Genomic DNA, 12767 nt, shown 5'->3' on the forward strand with positions numbered 1-12767 from the left:
TAATTATCTGCTTATGGTGCCGATCTTTTAGCTAAAAGCATATTAGATAAACATATAGCTATATCCTTTGCTAATTAGTGTATTATTAAGGTATTGATTATTTAATTTTATCGACAATTTAACTCACTCAGCTAAATAATTCCTACAAGACTTAATACACTAACATGTGATACGCCTACCATTAATTTTGTCATGTAACGATATGGAAGACATTATGACAGCCCTAGCGAAGTCTATGCTACGCAACCAGTGCAAATAACATGATAATTATATAGAATCTATCTCTGCCTGCTCGATCCATTTTCATAAAAAAAGCTGATCTTACCTGTCTAGTTAGTGATGGGTCTGACTAAGTATGTCTCTCTAGCAAGGTGAGACTTTTATAGAAGCATCAACCTCAGAGGCCGACTAACATTATTTAAATCACTTTTTTGAGGGCATACTTAACAATGCAGTCACTCAAACTTCAAAAGGAATCTTCTAATTACATAAAATGAAACACGAATGCATTGTTTATCATGAATGCAATCAGTTTAATTAAGCAAAGGGGGGAACGGGTGTTGTCAGTGGCGTGGCTCGGGGAGGGTTGGTGGTGCGGCTGCCACCGACGCCGAACCTAAAGGGCGCCCAAACGGGTAGAAAAAAAATGAATGCTCATTTTAAACTGAGGTATTGAATTGTACACAGCAAGGTGTGGCACCAAAGCAAAAAGTAGTGACTGGTAAAAAGCGCCACCAACCTTTCAACATGGGGGGGGGGGGGGCTATTTATATAACATGAATAAATATAATTTAAATGGGAGGGGCACATATTTGATAGTTCGCCCCGGGTGCCGGAAAAGGTTGCTACGCCTCTGGGTGTTGTAAGCACATATGGATCTAGGCGTTTGAGGAGAGGGGAGGAGGCCTAGGCTGTCCTTGTCGTCGTCGTCGTCGTCCCCCGCCCCCCCCCCCCCCCCTCGAGATCCGCCAATGGCTATATAAACATAAATTAAGTGATGCTAAAAAACAGAGCAGCTTACATAAAGAGCAAAGACATGAAACAAAAGACTTGTACAACTTTGATAGACATTTTATTATTCCAAATTTTTAAAAAACAAAATTTCAAACATCACGCACCTCACAAACCGCATCCAGTGCCGGTTTTACGTATAAGCTTAACAGGCTATAGCTTAGCCCCCCCCCCCCCCCCCCTTCCCCCTATCACCGAATTGTTTTTGGAATAAATCGGAATAAATATAAACCGTGGCGGACATTTTAATGCAATATTTAATTTTTTAACGTATTTGTAATTTACTTTTTTTTTCTAATCGTGGTGAAGGTCGAATTATTTTTCCCTTACAATTATAAGCACACCTTCGGGAAAAATATTTTAAAAAACAGCAATTATTTGGAATGACGTGTAATATCGACTTATAATGAACGTATAAAGAACTCCATATCGAAAATAGCTTAGATCTTTAGTCTAAATCCAGTCTTGTCCACACCCTAGATAATCCCAGTGCCGTTTAAACTTTTTAAGGCCCCTACATTTTATGATTTTTCCGATAATCAGAATGTGATTGAGTTAGTCACGTGTATGCTTCAATAACTAGACATTGTCATTTATAGAAAATCGCCAAAATAAAAATAAAAACTCAATACGCTATTAACGTTGATAAATTAGCAGTTCATTACTGATTGCTTGCTAGTCAACAAATTAAGTAATTTAAACTGCAAAATCGTTTAAAATTTACAGTGACGTCAATGTTAATGTTAAAAATTGTATTGTAAAAAACAGACAAAATTGTCATCTACTGTTTTATATAACTATATTTATCTAACAAACAAATAACAAAATTTTTATTTTATGTTCTAAAATATGTATTCCATATTTATTTTTGCATTTTTGAAATCATAATTATGGGTTGTCTTCCTTGATTCTTAGGGCATTCTTAAAGGGAAGTAGCTAACAAATATTAAAAGCTAAATTTAACTATTTTTCAAAATGGCACACAAGCCAAATGTATAAAACCCATAAGATCTATTGAGTTTGAAAACATATTTATTTTATTTTTACGTCAGTTTTATTTCCACAGCACCAGTTGTTCAGAAATTGATTGGTATGATTTTTATTAAAATTAAAGAATTAAAAAAAATATTGTAATTATTGTGTGACACTGCCTCAGTGGGGATAGGGTGTGATGGTTACCCACTGTAGTTTAATGTGTTTTAGGGGCTGGCTCTTAAAGAAAACAGAAACACGCGCGTTACGTCACTAAACTCGTATTCCACGCAGCCAAGCTTAGCAGTGGCTTCACATGGGTTAACGTAGACAATTATATACTGTAGACTACTCACAGATCAAGGATGCTATATAGAGTACCGTGTAGCCCTTTACATTAAAATGAATATAAAATAGATCAAGGATGCTATATAGAGTACCCTGTAGCCCTATACATTATAATGAAAATAAACTAGGTAACATTGTTGTATATAAAATACAACATTTTTATCCGTCCTATAATTGCCCTAGCTATACACAATTTAATTTTTATCCGACCTATGATAGCCCTAACTATCCATAATTTAATTTTTATCCACCTATGATTGACCTAACTATACATAACTTAATTTGTATCCACCTATGATTGTACTAACTACACACAATAATAAACATTCTATCATTTAATGTAATGTGCTTGTTTTCACTTCTGTTCCTTTGTCATCTAGATCAGCTCTCGCTTACACAACGTGTCCTCTGCTGTATAAATACTCGTCCAACTATTCTGTTTAGGAATGTTTTTAAAATCTTTATATTTTATGTGTATCGGTTTTAATTATTTTGTAAAATAAATATTTCTTTTTTTTAACGGAACAATGTTTGGAGGCACACAGTTACGACAGTAGGCATATTTAACATGTGATAATTACATTGTCTTCAGATCTAAGGTACTCTGCCTTTGGAATAAACTAAATATAAATGTCCCGAAGAGTACAACAAACGCAAATCAACACAGTACAAATTAAATCATTATCAGTTCCGTCAATAAGAGATTGTCCTTGGTTTGCCTGAAATTACCCTCGAGATATGTATCGCTGTTTTGATGGTGAAACCGCATACGAAAAATCCATATTTGTATCGCCAATGATCTTTTCTTGATAATTATCAGTTGGCTGATGAAATAATCTAACTCAGAAAAAAGAGCTGGAATTCAGTGCACCTTGGCCAAGTAGTTTAAAGACCTCGACTTTCCGTACGTCACCAGCCTCCACTTACATAAAACACAGCCTTTTCAAATAAAGCGAATTCTTCGAAGTACAGTTAATACAGGATTCAAATTCAATTCGATGAAAATAAAAGGCGATGAGAGTCAATAACAATCAGGAGCTTACACTTGAGAAATAAGGAACGACTACCGACGAGATGGATTGCTTCCCATATGTAGGAAGTGTAGCAAGCAAAGATGGAGGAGCAGATAAAGACATTAAAAGCTACATCAGCAAGACTAGGCTGGCTATCAATACTCTACGCATTCAAGACGTCAAGAGCATTGCCTAAGATTTCTAAAATAAAACTATTTGACAGCAACGTGAAATATGTTTGGTTCTGAGACGGTGAGAGTAACATAAACTAATCCTACAATACTTCCGGCCTTCGTTAATAGATACCTACCTCATATATTGAACATCAAGTGGCCTTTGGAAATTAATAAAAACAAACTGTTGGGAGAAAGCCGGGAAAACTCCTACTGGAAAAATATTTAAAATTGCGGTGGGATAAATTGTAGCACCTTTCCCGAGCAGGCCAACATGACCAGATAGTTGTTAGGGAAATCTTAGAGAAAGAGGAATGTGGGTGGGCCAAAACAAACTTGGAAAAGATCAGTTGTCGTTAAAAGCACAAGAGCCGGAATGTCATAGAACCTACTTAAAAAAACTAACAAAAATAGATAAAAGTGTGGTAGCTCCCCAATATTCCACAATGGGTCTACATGAATGATGACGAAGACGGTAAATGGATCTGTATATATCCTTTTTACTTTCTCGTATATACGAAGTATAGAGAAAGTCTTGTAATCGTGCAAAAAAAAAAAATCGAGATTTTTACAAATCTCGACGTTTTACACCTCGCTGATACGGAAAAACATAATTTTGCAATCTTGTCCGTATGTCTGTGTGTCTGTGTGTGTGTGTGTGTGTGTGTATGTGTGTGTGTGTGTGTGAGTAAACACGATAACTTGAGTACCGTTACAGCTAGGTTGATGAAATTTCATATATAAGTATTTTATCAAAATCGTAGATCCGTATCAACTTTTGAGCGATTTCTCATAACCGGAAGTGGTACTTTTTCTAATTTGAATTTTTCAAAAGCCTATAACTTGAGTACTATTTCATATAGATAAATGAAATTTCACATGTAAGTCAAAGATCTAATTCTCTACCTTCTGTCAAATTGTGAGTAATTTCCGATTTCTCAAAAAAACGCATGCAAATTTATAAAGTACTAATAATATTGCGCACTATTATGAACATCTTTGTTTGGCGTTCGCCTGGTGCGCAATTCTTTTTTTCTATGAGATTCTATTCTATTTTAAAAAGTTTAAGTATTTAAAATGGATTAAAAATCATAATTATTTCCCGAGTTCCCATCCCCTGTTGTTTTATATAAGAATATTCGAGAAAGTTTAGGGGAGATCACTCCCGGTTTATTAATTATCGAAATTCAATGACTTTCAGAGATTTTTTGCGACGCTGATTTAAGTATGGTTTTAGTTGTTTTTATTGATTTGCAGAAGTTTGTATGATTTTTTTATTTGGTTGAATCATTTTGTTACAGGCATTATTGATTTATTGTATTTTCATACACTAATTCATTTATATAAATATGTATGGTTGTTATGTCTTCCTCTATAACTTTGTTTTATTGCAAAATCCATAATAGATGTTGCTGTTTCTTAAAAAAATATTAATTTGGTACTTACAAATCTACTAATTCTAAAATAAATTGCGGACCAATCTTATTAAAGAGAAGCAACTTTGTAAAAATCACTTTCATTTATTGTTAGTTTAATTATACGCGTGTTATAATCAAATTTAAGAAAAACAACAAAATTCAGGTTTAGCAATCAAATAATTTTATTTTAATAAACTAAACATCGCTGTTTTACTGTTTATTTCAAACGTATATTTCAGTAAGAGAGTCATCCAGCATTATAGTCGGCGTGTATTTGGCAGTCTGTAAATGAAAAAAGCAAAATGTTATACACAACAGTTAAAACAAACACAAAAATCATGTTAAGATTCCCAATTTTTCGGTTGATTATGCCATGTAACAGCTAGTTTGTAATTGTCAAGATTATATTTTCTAATAGCGTAAAACAAAGTAAAAAGAAGTGTAATTTGGGTACCTTAAGTATAAGAGTTTTGGAAGATGAGTTGTATTGAATAGAGAAATATTAAGATGACGTATGCCAAGGGACAAAAAAAACAGAATGTAAAGAATATCTTCAAGAAAATGTGCAAATATCTCATTGTAATACAACTTTAAAATTTAGAGAGAATATAAGTGCTATTTGGTATTGCAGCATTGACTTTCTCTACTCAAAAGAATAGTTCGATAATAAAAATAAATATTTTATTCGCCGGTTACCTTCTCTTTACTTGCTTCTCCTACCATCTTGGTAGCCTCCCCTACTTTGGTAGCCGTAGCTGCCGCTGCTTGACCTGCTGTCGGAGCCGTAGCTCTCACTGGAGCTGCTGGAGCTGGAGCTTCCGTATTGACTGTAGCCTCCACGACGGCTGTAGCCTCTGTCCCTGTAGCCTTGGCTAGCTGAGTGTGCCACTGCTACCAGGGCTACCAGGACTAGGCAGAGAATCAACTTGAAATTGGCCATGTTGATACAAGCTCCTTGCTGTGGGAAGCAAACAGAAATATAGGCTACACATGTTAATACGTAGGTGGTATTATATAGAGAGGATTGTCTGTAACATATTTAGGAAGACTAGCGCTTCTTTGCACACACATTTTAATAAAAATTTCAGTTATAAAACGACTCCCCGATATAAAGAACTATAAAAGAGCATATATATATATATATATATATATATATATATATATATATATATATATATATATATATGTGACCGAGGCTAGTTGCATCTTCTGCTCGCAACGCCAAATGTAACCTTCCCCGAGTCTATCCTGCCCGACAACGCCAATTGTAACGAGTTGAACCACTCATGCTACACAACATCGACTACAGTAGAAAGACTCGAAGATGCAGGTTCGCTATTGATCCTTTTATTACATGAATCAAGAAATGCTTCAATATAACACAATGAATCAACAGGAATGTTTCACAATAATAGTCTGAATCAACTGACCCCTAACAGTCCTCACTAGGCTTCATATAACTGAATCCACATGTCTATTGTCCTTCTTAACACAATATAACCAACTTGATATGTCACACAGACTGACTGATCTAAAGCGAGCGATGAAGAGGGAAGAGAACGAGTTCAGCCGTCCCCTCCTATTTATCCCTTGTATTCGTACTCGTCTTCGTACTTGTATTCCTCCGTAATCGATACTTGTACTCGATGTCGCCGACCACTAGTTGCGCAGTTCTAACGTACAGTCCGTGTAATAAACATCTGCATCCTATCAATCAAAGTTGACAGGCCGTCTGAATCCCCTCGTACCGTTTCCCAAAATAGCACGCGTTGGCTTTGAGATTGTTATCAGTCCGATCCAATAAGCCACCTGCTATCGGTTGCATCAGACTGTAATACTGCGTCTCGGCTTATCATTCGTTATCAGATTTGTAACTAGTAGCTAGGCCTACCCTAGTTACATCCACCCCTGCCTTTTTTTGTGTGTTTTCAACCACAAACAACGCCTGGCAGGTGCACTCCTCCAAAGTCAATCGCACAATCGTAAAAAATTTTTATTGTTCCACTCACTGTCCACGTCGTCCCATTCGTATACGATTGACAGTTATACCTATTTCACATATCAACTGTGTCTACATCATCTTCCTGAGACACAAAACAGTTCTAGAATTCACATCCACCCTTTTCGTTTGGTGCCTTCACCAGTTTACTTTTATAGCTTTTTGAACCGTCTGTTCTCATACCAGCGCGACCATGAAAGACTTGATGGTTGCTGACAAAAAATTTCGTCTTCCTTCTGTTTCTCAAACTTCTCCGCGGACCACTTATCTGATGGTCTACTGTCTCTCTGCTTCTGGAAGGAACGGGATCCTCTTTGTTGCCGTTATCCTCCACTTGTGTATCGCGGTTGTTCTGTTGATGGTGATATGGTTCCGGGATGGGTATGTGAATTTCCGTTGTAACTTCCGGTTCCCTAATTGTCTTGGATTTCCTTGTGTGTAACTGCTCTTCTTGCCTATTCCAATATTTCTTTAATTGAGCAATATTCGCCCACCGATCCGGTTTGGCGTGATCGATGGGTCTTATCTTAAAGGGGCCACCTGCTACTTTAGGCATCTCCACGACTTGCCATAACTCCTGTCCCCAGAGATCGTGGATTTTGTTTCTGCCTAACGGGTGGCTACGCAGTACTACCCTGTCATTCAGTTTGAGTGGCGGGTCCTTTGTCTGTACCGGCGGTTCCCTTCGCCGTGCTTCATGTTCTAGTCTTTCCTGTACTACCCTGTACATTTCTCTAATTCTTCTCATATGTTCATTCACATATTCCAGTGCGGTGTATGAGCCAGTCATACTCTCCCTTTTTCCTAGGAACAAATCAAGAGGGAGTCGAGCCTCCCGTCCGAACAGCAACATGTGTGGCGCAAAGCCGGTTGTGGCATGGGGTGTGCAGTTGTATAGATATACCAACTCTGGGAGAAAATCAGGCCAACGTTTTTTCTGTTCAGGTTCTAGCGTACGCAGCAAATCATGCATGCTGCGGTTGAACCGTTCACACTGTCCGTTTCCTTTCGGATTAAATGTGGTTGTTCTAGATTTGTTGATCCCGTAGTGGCTGCACAGTTGGTTAATTACTTCTGACTCGAAAGCCCTTCCTTGGTCAGAGTGTAATTGTCTTGGTATGCCATATTTGATGAACCAATGTTCTATTAAGACCTTCGCCACTGTTTTGGCAGTCTGATCTCGCGTGGGCACCGCCACCGTCCATTTGGTGAATACATCAGTCATTACCAACACATGTTCCGTCCCATCCGATGATTGCTCCAACGACGTAAAGTCCATAGCCACAATCTCTAGTGGTTTTGTCGCTAATAGGTGTCCCGATGGCTGTCTCATTTTGACAACTGGCATTTTCGCATGCTGACACCTCACACAAGCCTCACAATGGCGTTTGACCTCCATTTCCATATTGGGCCAGTAACACCTCCGTCGTAAAATTTTGTGCGTCCTGTCCTGACCCTGGTGTCCTGCCCTGTCATGTGCCAACCTTAGCACTTCTTCTCGTAACTGTCCAGGCACCACCACCTGGTGTATTGTCCCATCAATTTGGTCATGAATTCTCCGCATGAGAACACCATCCTCTATACTGAGACGGTCCCACTGACTCAGTATTTTCTTTGTTTCTCGACCAAATTGTTCTCTTTCCCTTCTTCCTGGGAATTTTTGTTCCTGGACGTATTTCAATAGCGGTTGTAAGCCACTATCCGTTCTCTGGGCATCTCTTATTTCTTTGTGATTAAGGCAACTAAAATCACCAATGTCCATATGTCCGGGCTCTGTGGAAATGTGCTCCACCCCGGTCTGTCCGTTCTGCCTCACTTGCACCCCGTGAGGGATATCTGTTGACGCTCTGACCTCACATATTCCTGTCAGCGTTTCTTCCTCATCGCCCGGTCTCTCGTAAGGATTCCTTGATAAGGCGTCCGCATTGCCATTGGACCGCCCCGGGCGATGTTTTCTCTCTAGGTCAACGAGTGCCAATTCTGCTGCCCATCGCTGTTCGATGGATCCCAGCCTTGCTGTACTTTGAAGTTCTTTTTCAATATCGGATAATTTCTCTTCAAGTCTTGTTTGAGACTCTTTCATTTCTTCTAGTTTGCCAACACTGTTCTGTTGTCTACTATTTTTATTTACTTCTTCCGATAACAGACACTCTAAAGATGAACATTCCTCCTGTGCTTTTAATTTGCATGACCTTTCCCTATCCAGTTTCCTGGTTAACATTAAGATCTCATTCTTAAGTCTACCAATTTCCTTCTTATCATCATTTTTCTCTACCAACAAATTGTTCACTTGAAACTTTTCAACATCCCAGTTCATTTCACAGTTCATTTTTTTCATTAGTTGTGTTTTACCTTTCTTTTTCTCCTTACTGTGTTTCTTTGTCATTTTGTTTACTAAGTCATTACCTCGCCGCTCTGTAGCCTTGACCTGCCTTACAGAGGGCGATCGTTTCACCGGACAGTACCGTGCCATGTGTCCGGGTTGTGAACAGGACAAGCAAATTGGTCGACCGTCGGCCGTCCATTGGAGTGATGGCTTGGCAGGACGCGGCCGTCCAACCCGTCTCTGTTTTGTCCCGTTCTTTTCCTGATTCTCAGCTGTTGACCTGCTTTCTAACCTCTCCAAAAGTTGGTCAACCTTATCTAGGTGGGCCAACAGTTGAGCCATCATGGTCTCCATCGTGTCGGCCCCTGTGGGTGGGGATTGTCTCTGTTCAGGCACAGAGACTTTGTCCACCGAACAGTTCGATTGGTCCTCATCCTCGGACCCGCGGATCGCTGAGTTCCTGAACTGAAGGAAGGTCAACTGCGGGTCTTTGTGGACCTCCTCTTTCAACTCTCTTCTTAGGATCGGGGTTGCTAGCCCCTCGATGAAATGGTCCCTCAGTAGGCGCACATCAATGTCAGGTGTTTTTACCTTTACCGAATCAAAGGCCCTGTTCATCCGGTGTGAGTACTCCATCACACTCTCCGCCATTCTCTGCCTTAAGCCTACGAACCCTGCCAGCAGTTGCGATCCCGACCGTCTCTCCCCAAAGGTCTCCATAATCAGATCCAGCACCTTATCCGGATCTGATTGGATGGTTTTATCATGGCATTTGACCTCTGCCCTAACCGTCTCTCCTATACTGCCCATCAGCAGTCTTAATCTTTCCTCTGGTGACATGCCTCTCGAGGCCCAGGCCGCTTTGACCTCTTCACTGAACCTGTTGGTTAAAGTTGGATCACCGTCCCCGTAAAATTTGTTAATGTGGGACTCTCTGGGTAGGACCACTATATGGGTCTGCTTCTCGTCCAGAGTAGACATTGTATTCCGTAAGTAAAACAAAAGAGTTCTTTCTTACCGTGTGTGTATGAAAACATTTTCCTCGTTCCTCAATTTTCACTGTTCCTGAATGTCCGAATTCACACACACACTAAACACAGTTATGCACAAGGTTGACTATGGGTGCCTAAAGCGGCAAGTCTAGTTGAATTCATCCTGTCCGCAGCGCCAAATGTGACCGAGGCTAGTTGCATCTTCTGCTCGCAACGCCAAATGTAACCTTCCCCGAGTCTATCCTGCCCGACAACGCCAATTGTAACGAGTTGAACCACTCATGCTACACAACATCGACTACAGTAGAAAGACTCGAAGATGCAGGTTCGCTATTGATCCTTTTATTACATGAATCAAGAAATGCTTCAATATAACACAATGAATCAACAGGAATGTTTCACAATAATAGTCTGAATCAACTGACCCCTAACAGTCCTCACTAGGCTTCATATAACTGAATCCACATGTCTATTGTCCTTCTTAACACAATATAACCAACTTGATATGTCACACAGACTGACTGATCTAAAGCGAGCGATGAAGAGGGAAGAGAACGAGTTCAGCCGTCCCCTCCTATTTATCCCTTGTATTCGTACTCGTCTTCGTACTTGTATTCCTCCGTAATCGATACTTGTACTCGATGTCGCCGACCACTAGTTGCGCAGTTCTAACGTACAGTCCGTGTAATAAACATCTGCATCCTATCAATCAAAGTTGACAGGCCGTCTGAATCCCCTCGTACCGTTTCCCAAAATAGCACGCGTTGGCTTTGAGATTGTTATCAGTCCGATCCAATAAGCCACCTGCTATCGGTTGCATCAGACTGTAATACTGCGTCTCGGCTTATCGTTCGTTATCAGATTTGTAACTAGTAGCTAGGCCTACCCTAGTTACATATATATATATATATATATATATATATATATATATATGAAAATCTAAAATAACATTAATTCTTTAACTAGAAATCTAGCTATTTCAAATGTTTTAGGTAAAAAATCAAAAGAGTTTCATTACTAAATGTTTCTATAAAATCCCGACGTAATCCACTATACTAAGGACCAATGAATCTACAAAGACCGAACGTCCTAGACCTCGAGAGCCCTCCACCAGCAGAAAAACTTACCTGACTGTCTTACCAACCGAGGAAGATTTGACTGTGATCACACCTTAGCTAGGTCCGGCTTTTATAGAAGGAACCGGTTCGTGCGAATTAGATATGTAATTTTGACAAGTGCTTTTAATCAATACACTTGCTTTAATTTGTAAAGATAAGATGTGAATGTTGAAATTACATATGGATGTACCCCTTATCAGAGAATCGGGTTTAGAGCACTAAAAATTGCAACAGTACTTTACTCTGTGGGTAAGGTGGTTTATGTGTGGAATATTTTCAGGGAGTTTCGTGTAATGAGTTAATATTTTAATACTGCAGAGATTTGGATATGTGGGTGGGGTTTTTCGACATTCTGTTTTGCTTCGTGAAGTGTGGTCTCGATTTTCGGATATGTTTTTTAAATTGATTTTCATATATGGTTCTACAAAAGAGAGCAGCGAAAAAATATAGGCTTATATATATATATATATATATATATATATATATATATATATATATATATATATATATATATATATATATATATATATATATATATATATATATATATATATATAAAATATATATTATATATATATATATATATATATATATATATATATATATATATATATATTACGGAGAAAAAAAAAGGGCGACCACTTCACAAACTAGCCGGGATGCCCTGGCTAGTGTCTGATGAGAGAGTATTTTTGCTATACGTGTATATATTACTATTTCCGACAGATAGAGAGAAAGAAAACACATTTTTGAAAAATTCAAAAGAACTTGGGTTAAAATATAACCCATTTTTTATTCAAATATTAAATTTATAATAAATTTCTTGCATAGTACGCGAGGAAAACATACATGATTAATATTGTTAAATACAATACATTGCATGCTAAAGCTAGTTTAACTTTCAATAAAAATAAATATTTCAATCTTATTTGGAGTCTGCTCCATATGGGCTACTGGCTATTCATTAAAATAAGAAGTTGAAATCAACCCTTCGAGTCCTATCATCCAATCTAAACCAAAACGTCCATTAATAATCTCTAGTTTAGAGGCTCGTTTTTGCTCCACTTTTGTATAATACCTTGTAACTAGGCTCGAAAGTAAGTCGGCTGAATGTAATTACAATAAGACATTTCGCCTCAGGTTTATCGCAGGGAAATATCAGTTCGGCACAGACCTTTTACAGACAGTGTAGGTGATCGTACACGATTAGACGCTGATCGACACGATCGACCGAGACAACTGAGATTGTATCGGGTGTTAGGTTTTTAACTTTTAGATCAGTGAGTCTCAACCTGTTTTTTATTTAGCTTTTGTGTATTAAAGACGAGTGTTATAAAACAATCGATTATATAGAAGATGCTTTATGTACACCAATGCCAATCATGCGAGATAACTTG

The sequence above is a fragment of the Physella acuta genome, unplaced genomic scaffold (genome assembly GCF_028476545.2).
Source record: "Physella acuta isolate Inbredline_101_S28 unplaced genomic scaffold, ASM2847654v3 ptg000926l, whole genome shotgun sequence".
Lineage (NCBI taxonomy): Eukaryota > Metazoa > Mollusca > Gastropoda > Physidae > Physella > Physella acuta.